General features: G+C 36.9%; 1 protein-coding gene across 1 annotated transcript in view; it reads left to right on the forward strand.

Moving 5' to 3' along the window:
• The first annotated feature begins 143 nt into the window (after positions 1–143).
• The window catches only part of UCHL3 (ubiquitin C-terminal hydrolase L3), a 44,131-nt gene continuing 37,040 nt past the window's right edge, over positions 144–7,234 (forward strand). The window contains exon 1 of the mRNA XM_026843712.1: positions 144–162. The gene's annotated coding sequence lies outside the window, so the exon portion shown is untranslated. The remainder of the gene's footprint in view (positions 163–7,234) is intronic.

The following is a 7,234-nucleotide window of genomic DNA, read 5'->3' on the forward strand; positions in this document are numbered from 1 at the left end:
GAGGGAGGGAGGATGGCGGAGGGGAGCGGGCTCGGGGCCGCTCTTGGGCTCAGCATCGCGGGCTGAGAGTTGGCTGGGGGGGGGGGCAGGTCTTAGCCCGCCGATCTAACTGGGGTCTTAACTCCCTTCTCTCTTCTGCTTTCTTTTCAGGTCACGAATCAGGTAAGCAGCTCTTACTCGAGGTAATCTTTAGCCTCTCTGTAGCTTTAGGCCCATCTCCTTTTATTTTTTTTGTAGTAAAGACTCCTGCTTCTCCAACGAGAGTAGCCTCTTCCCTTCCCCACGGGTGCCTGGGCTGTCTTCTGATATTGGGCCGTACTGGAACCTCCTCTGAAACCTCCCAGTACATAGTGTCATGTGAAGATACTGTATGAAGGAAAGGGCAGTAAAAAAAAAAAGAGAATAGTAGGCTGGCTATTAATGTAATTTCTGATGTGTTTCAAGATGGGTATTAATTCATTAATTAATGATTAAAACGTATTTATATATAACATGTGCAAGTTCTGGACCTGTGCATGATGGCGTTGTGCACTTGTATGGATCTGCTTACATCATCATTGTGTTGCAGACTTTTTCTTCTTTGGCTGACCATAAGAAATAATGTCATTTTACCATATTTGCACTTTGCTGCTTACTCATGACAGCATTTGCATGATTTGTTGTTGCTGGTTTTGTTAGTGTCGTAGAATCCATGCTACAGAAAGGAAGCTTGTACTAGTCCACAAAATGATGTAAGCTCTAGATAGACTCTTGCTGAAAGGAGATCACACATGCTCCAACCCTGCATCATGTTCTGAGTATCTTTTTCAAGCATTAGAGGTCAGATGTTGATCCCAGCAGGCCTGTTGATAATGTTATCTTTTCCTAGGACATGTAATTTTGCAATTCTTATATTTTTTCTGCTGTGGAGCAATTTGAGAAGCTTTTAATTCTAGTCCTGAGTTTAAATTAACAATGTTTCCAGGGAGTTTTTCTTGAATGTGTGATATAATTTCCTTATGGTTTAGATTTTTAAAAATTTTGAAATTCTGAGACTAAATTCCAGTTCGAAAGAGAATAAATGACTAGCGGAATTTCACATTCTTTAACATCTCACTTTACAGATGTGGAGATGAACTCATCAGGGTGCAAGTAAAGTCCTGTCAGCTGTAAAATAGAGATTGAGTGACTTTTAAAAATCTGAATTATCACATTTATGTTGGATGGAGAAAATCCTAAATTTTGGACACATGTAGAGTTGTTTGTTTAACATCCTTCTGTCTCTCTTGCCCATTGGCTTTGCATTGATGATGGATGATACAAATCAATATATATCAATTGTGGATGATCATGTATTATAGGAATTTTTACTCTACAAGGATTTTCTTTTTAATATTTCTGCACAGAAAAGGCCAATTTAGACCAGTTAGACTTCCTCCTTCAGTATTATTTTACCAGACTTAACTGAACAGTGGTGGTTGTTACTATCTCGACTGAGGTGTATATTTGAAAATAAAAGGCAAGAAAATGGTCAGTGTTGAATACACCTTGCATTATTAGTCACTGTTCTTTTAATCTCATCAGTATGGTGGTAAACTGTATAACAACAGGGCTATTAGTCACAAGTTACTCATATCCTGCTTACAACAGGATCCCTTATTGCGGCAATAATAATAATTTGAGATTCAAATGAAATTGCAAACGTATTTTTAAAAAATCCTGTTAATTGCAGACAGACTTTTTTTGTGGTACTCTGTGATGTGTTCTGTAAAATATTATAGAATTCTTCAGGATTGAAAAAAAACTCAAAACAATGGTGTGCCCCTAATAGCTGTAATATATGTGTTTAGTAGTAGTTTAATGAATGTATCTCTTTACACAGACATCTGGACATGTGTTTCTTGGTTGGTTTGGGTTTTTTTACTATTTGGTGGCATTTTTTAAATTGTATTTTTTTTCTTATGGTAGCAGACTCTTAAAAACAAAACAAATTACAGTTACCAGTAAGATGTGTGGATTCTTAAGTATTAGATCATTGTCAGAACTGTCATTATGATTTTACAAATACTTAGCCTATTTGTGCTATTTTACCAATCACTTTATTCTCTTTTTTAATAGTAACTAGAAAGGTAATGTGCTAAATGCAAGTTCATTTGCTTTTAATATGTTCTTACCATACTGTGTGCTCTCTAGTTTTGCAGTGTAAGTTGTGAATTTGAGACTCTTTCAATCTTTATGGTAGAAATTCAGCCTGTAGTGGAGAAGAACTGATATTTCTCAGTTACAGGTGATGTGAAATCTTTCCAAAATAGCTTGAAAGATTTTTCTTCTGTCTGGAAGCATTTATGTGATAATACAAGTCTAGGAATAACCCCTCTCTTTGTGTATGTGTGTAAGAATTATTTAAGGGTTCAGAAACTGGCTGGTGAGGATAAACAGGAATATTCTTTTGTAGCTCTAAGAATTTCCAGTGGTAGTGACTCATTCAGAATACCACAGCCACATATCTGTAATGGTGTTTTAAAGAGAGAAGTCAGTGTAGTTAGATGTACCATAGAGTGCTAATTTAATTGTCACAATACTTTTTTTTTCCCTTCCACTTCTACAGTCTGTTAGAATGAGTTGTGTCCACCTCTGATACAGAAAGAGCTGACAATTCAGCATTTACAAAGCTCCACTTTGTGTACAGTGATGACAGGGGATGGTTTCTTCTCTTTGACCTTCAGCTGGGGGGGCCTGATGTAACCAGTGCTACCCTTCTTCCTGAATCTCTTATGAGAGTTTCCCCACTAATGGGAGAGAGAAGGCAAGAAAATGGGGTTTATCTGCCCACTGTTTACCACATAATGTTCTGAATTTCTTCTACCAATGAAAAACCAGTCAGACTGCATACAAATTTTTGCAGTGAAAAGATCAGACACAAGCTGATTGTTCATCATGATGCCTCTTTTGTCTGGCTTGCAAGCAAGTAGATAAACAAAAAAGTAGAATTGGTGGACATCTTTCTTGATCTCTCACCTTGCTTCATGCTCTCTTACCTTTCATCATCTCAGGTGTTATAAGAAATATCCTTACTTCCTAGATAAGGTACCATGTCAACTCATGCCTCTTATATCCAGATAAGGATAGCGTAATTGCCTGCATCTGATTATGAAGCTCAAGCACTGGTTTCAGGTAGTTCAGAGTTAAACTATTGAGAGCTGGCTGTGGCTTGGATTTCTCTTGCCACATAGGGTTTACTTGCCAGTTCTTAGTCACCTTCCAGCATTATTTTGAGGCCTTTGATCCTACTTTTTTTTTTTTTTTTTTTTAAAGCTATTAAGGTACTGAGAGTCAGCTACATAAATTAATTTCGGTCCATGGATGCCCTTGACAGCTGTGACTTTAAAGTTGCAGGGACAGTAACAATCACAAAACATAGATCAAATGGCAGAAACCGGATACAGCCAGTCTTCACCCAGTTATGGAACACATTTCTTAAGGGTGTGAGGCAAATACAGAGATTGATTAATTATCTTGAAGAAAGAAACTTTACTCTTCCTAAAATGTCTTTCCATTTTTGAACTCTGCAACACTATCACGTAAGCTTTCCCAAAAGAAAACCCTATTGATCAAAGTAATTGAAAAGGTAGTGCATGCAATTCCTGAAGTACATTGGGTGGTAGTACTTGTAGATGAGCTACTGTGTTGGAGTGAAAGGTGTTGGATGTGAAGAAACAGAGATGTCCCTCTGAAAAAGTGTTGCTAATCTTTTTTTTTTTCTTTTTTAGTTGGGGTGTGGGGGAGTGGAGTTTAACTCTTCTGTTGTAAACAGAGTAGAAACAGTGGAAATAGTGTGCATGCTTGGAAAACAGCCTGTTACTATGAGCGTAGCCTCAGAAAGTGGAAGACCAGGACTCAGTTTGTGTCTTACTGTAAAGAGAGTACCCCAGAAAGCTTCCACAGAGCCAACAAAGGGAAAGTGTTGAGGCTGTGGCACAGCATAACAAAGAATAAGCACAGGGACAAAAATGAAGGGATTGTAGACGTCCACTGTGAGATGAGTTGTTGAATGGCCATTTCTAATTTAAAATATTTTAAGCTACGTGGACCTTTTATTGAGTTTAAATAGGTAGATTGCAAAGGGAAAGATGTTGTTTTGGATTTTAGAGCATTATTTATTTGAATAGTTGAAAGATTGACTTAGATCTGTCTTCATACATTCCTCAGTAATTGAAAGCTAGGAAAACCATGCGTTTAATTTCTTTATTTGTACTTCCACTTGTGACCTCTTTTTTGCTCAGTTTCTTATTTCTCTTTCAATGACATAAACTAAAAATTATGACAAAGAAACCCTTACTTTCTCAAATGCTATTTAAGTGAATGGGGTGCTACAGAGTGGAAAGCAAGTGATAGTGTTTCATGTGATAGATTATCTTTTTGCACTGAAGATGCTGTTCCTGCTTCCACATTTTCCTTGGCTTAAAGAACCAGCAGAATCAGTAGAATCCAATTGTTTTAGTACACTGTAAACAGTAGTATGTATAATAGCTTATTTGGAAAAGTAGATTGATCTGGCTTGTGCCCATAAGGAATAACTGTTTAGATCTTAGAAACAGGTTTGTAAGTGTTTTTAACAGCGTAACGTAGTGTTTTGTTTTGAACCAGTGGCTCAGTAGCTGAACCTCAGGACTCTATTCAGAGCATTCTAAAGCTCTTGCTCGGTGGGGAAGTTTTGGAGGAAGACTGGGTGAGCTGGTTAGCCCAGCTGTCTGAGCGCTTTGCATTGCTGCCTGTGTGATGTCCTGGTTCAATACATATGTCAGTGCCTGGACATACCAAGTATTAAGTTTCAGAACTGCTTAATGGCTATTTTAAAAATATATACCTCTCATTGTGCAGATCAGGAGTGCTAACTCTGAGTCAGTGGTGCTCTTTTAGATATCCTGAAGAAAATAACAGAGTTGGAAGGACAAGAATTTTGTGGATGTAAGATTTCTCACATATTTGATGTTGAAAGATTTATCTTTTTTCTTCCTTCACTGCAAATTTTGAAATAAATATTTTTTTTTTAAATTGCAATGATAAATGGGCTGTATTTCTTGAACTATATTAAGAGGTTCTGAAATACAGTGCTTGAGGATATTAAAGAATTGATAATAAATCTTGAATTCCCCAAGTAGGTTTATTGTAATGGAGTGTCCATTGTTTGGGCAAGACCATATTGTGGCCACTCTAAGTAAGGAGTAGTTAGAAAGAAGAGTAATGCAGCTCATGTAAGTTACAGCCATGTATTTGCTTCTGGTGTGACTTTTGACCTGCTGTGTAGAATTAAAGTTTCTAGAGCTGCTGCCATCTTGTCATATCGGTCATTTTGCTTAATGGTCTGAAAGACACCTTCTCTAAAACGTATTGAAAAATGATCCTTTTGTTTTAATTCCATAAATGTCATAATGAAAGAATTAAGAAATATATCCTTAAAATGCCCAAACAATAAAATAGTTTGGGTGATTCCCTTATTTCTATGAATGAATGTCACTTCTGAAACAAGCAGCTTTTTGTCTTTATGACTCTAGAAATAATGTATAAAGAATTGGAAGCAAAATATTGTGCATTTATATTTTTAATACAGATTAGTTTAATAAGAATTGAATACTTCAAGGGCTGAATGCAACCATCTATTTGTGGATTTATATAAACTGTAATGTACGTGTTTTTCTGTTGGTGTTTTCCTTAGTGACAATTCTATCAGACATTTTATACAGTGTCTTACTACTTTCTAGGGAAAAAATTAGCCTCACTTTAAGAAACTGCCAAAAAAATCTTATGCATTAATAAAAAAGATACAAAATATTGATTGTCTCAATTGGTCTAATTAGATGTAGTCCTCCCAGTTTCCTAAAGCCATAGGCATGCTGTTTGGTTGGTTTTGTTTGTTTTTTTTTTCCAAATAGTCTTAACTGTGGTTTTGTTGTGATACAGTGATGCTTTAATACACCAAGCAGAAGTACAATAAGATGTAGACTCTGTTGGTGTCTGGGTTTGCATTTGCTTTTAGAAGAGGATTACAACAGTTCGTTCTTCCCACAAAAGCTCTTGGACTTTTGCATCTGAGTGTCTGGAAATGTTTGTGCATTTCGCCAGTTTTATGTTTTCATGGTTCCAACTTGCATACAAATACCACCTTAAAATGTGGAAGACTCAGTCTTGAGTATAATGCCTTAGTATTTAGAATGTGGTGGCATTCTTGAAATATTTGTAAATGCTACCCAACTTTAATTGCACCTAAATTTCAAAGTCTGTTTTGTTTCAGTGTTTGTCCTCACTGTTATTTTTACATGCAAGTGACAAAGTGAAAGAGAGCATCGCTACTTCAGACAATGTTTAAATTGTACATTAGCTGCTTCAGAAGTTATCTGCTGAAATAAATTGCACCCTTACTTTTTTTTACACCACTTACCCTTTCCACATCTCCATCAGCCCCATAAATCAAATCTTCCTACCGACTGTGTAACTGTGTTGGCAGAAGTACTGTTTTAAGCTGCTGAAGTCAAGTCGCCTGGGTGAATATGTTGCTCAGTTGCCTTTGTCCACTGGGTTTCCATTCTACTTTTGAGACTCTTTAAAAATAGATAAAGCATGAGGGTTGGTTTTTTTTTTATTAAATAAATTGCATGAACCTTAAAGGTATCTAGTGTGCCTCAGAGCAGAATTGTGTATTAAAAATAACTGCTCTGTGCTTCTTTCAAGGCTCAACAGTTAGTAGGTGAAAACAGCATAGGTTATACCACATAACATATAAGTAACATGCCTAAATGTGCTTATTGTAATGTTTTTGCTATTAACTAACATTTAGACACATATTTACAGTTTGTGGTGATTTAGAATAGGATCAAGTAGGCTGGAAGGGACCTCTAGATTTCTGTAGTCCATCCATGCCCTGTTCAGAACAGGTTGCTCAGGAATTTGTCAAGTTCTGAATTCCTCAAAGGGTGGAGACTCCGCATCCTCCTGTGCAGCCTGTGCAAGTGGTTGACCATGATCATTATTTAAAAAATTTATTTTCAAAAGCTTTCCTTATCAAGTTCAAATTTCATGTGTTCTAGCCTATGTCCATTGCTTCTCACTGTTTTACTGTGCACTGCTGAGATGAGTCTGTCTCCATTGTCTTTCTTAGCTAGTTGAAAACAGTAATTACCAGGTGAGAAGGAGGGACCTTCTGCAATACTGGGGAAAAAGGAGAAGTGCTGAGAAGTGCAGATAAGGGGGGGGGGGG

The sequence above is a fragment of the Athene cunicularia genome (genome assembly GCF_003259725.1).
Source record: "Athene cunicularia isolate RWA chromosome 1 unlocalized genomic scaffold, athCun1 chr1_part1, whole genome shotgun sequence".
NCBI lineage: Eukaryota > Metazoa > Chordata > Aves > Strigiformes > Strigidae > Athene > Athene cunicularia.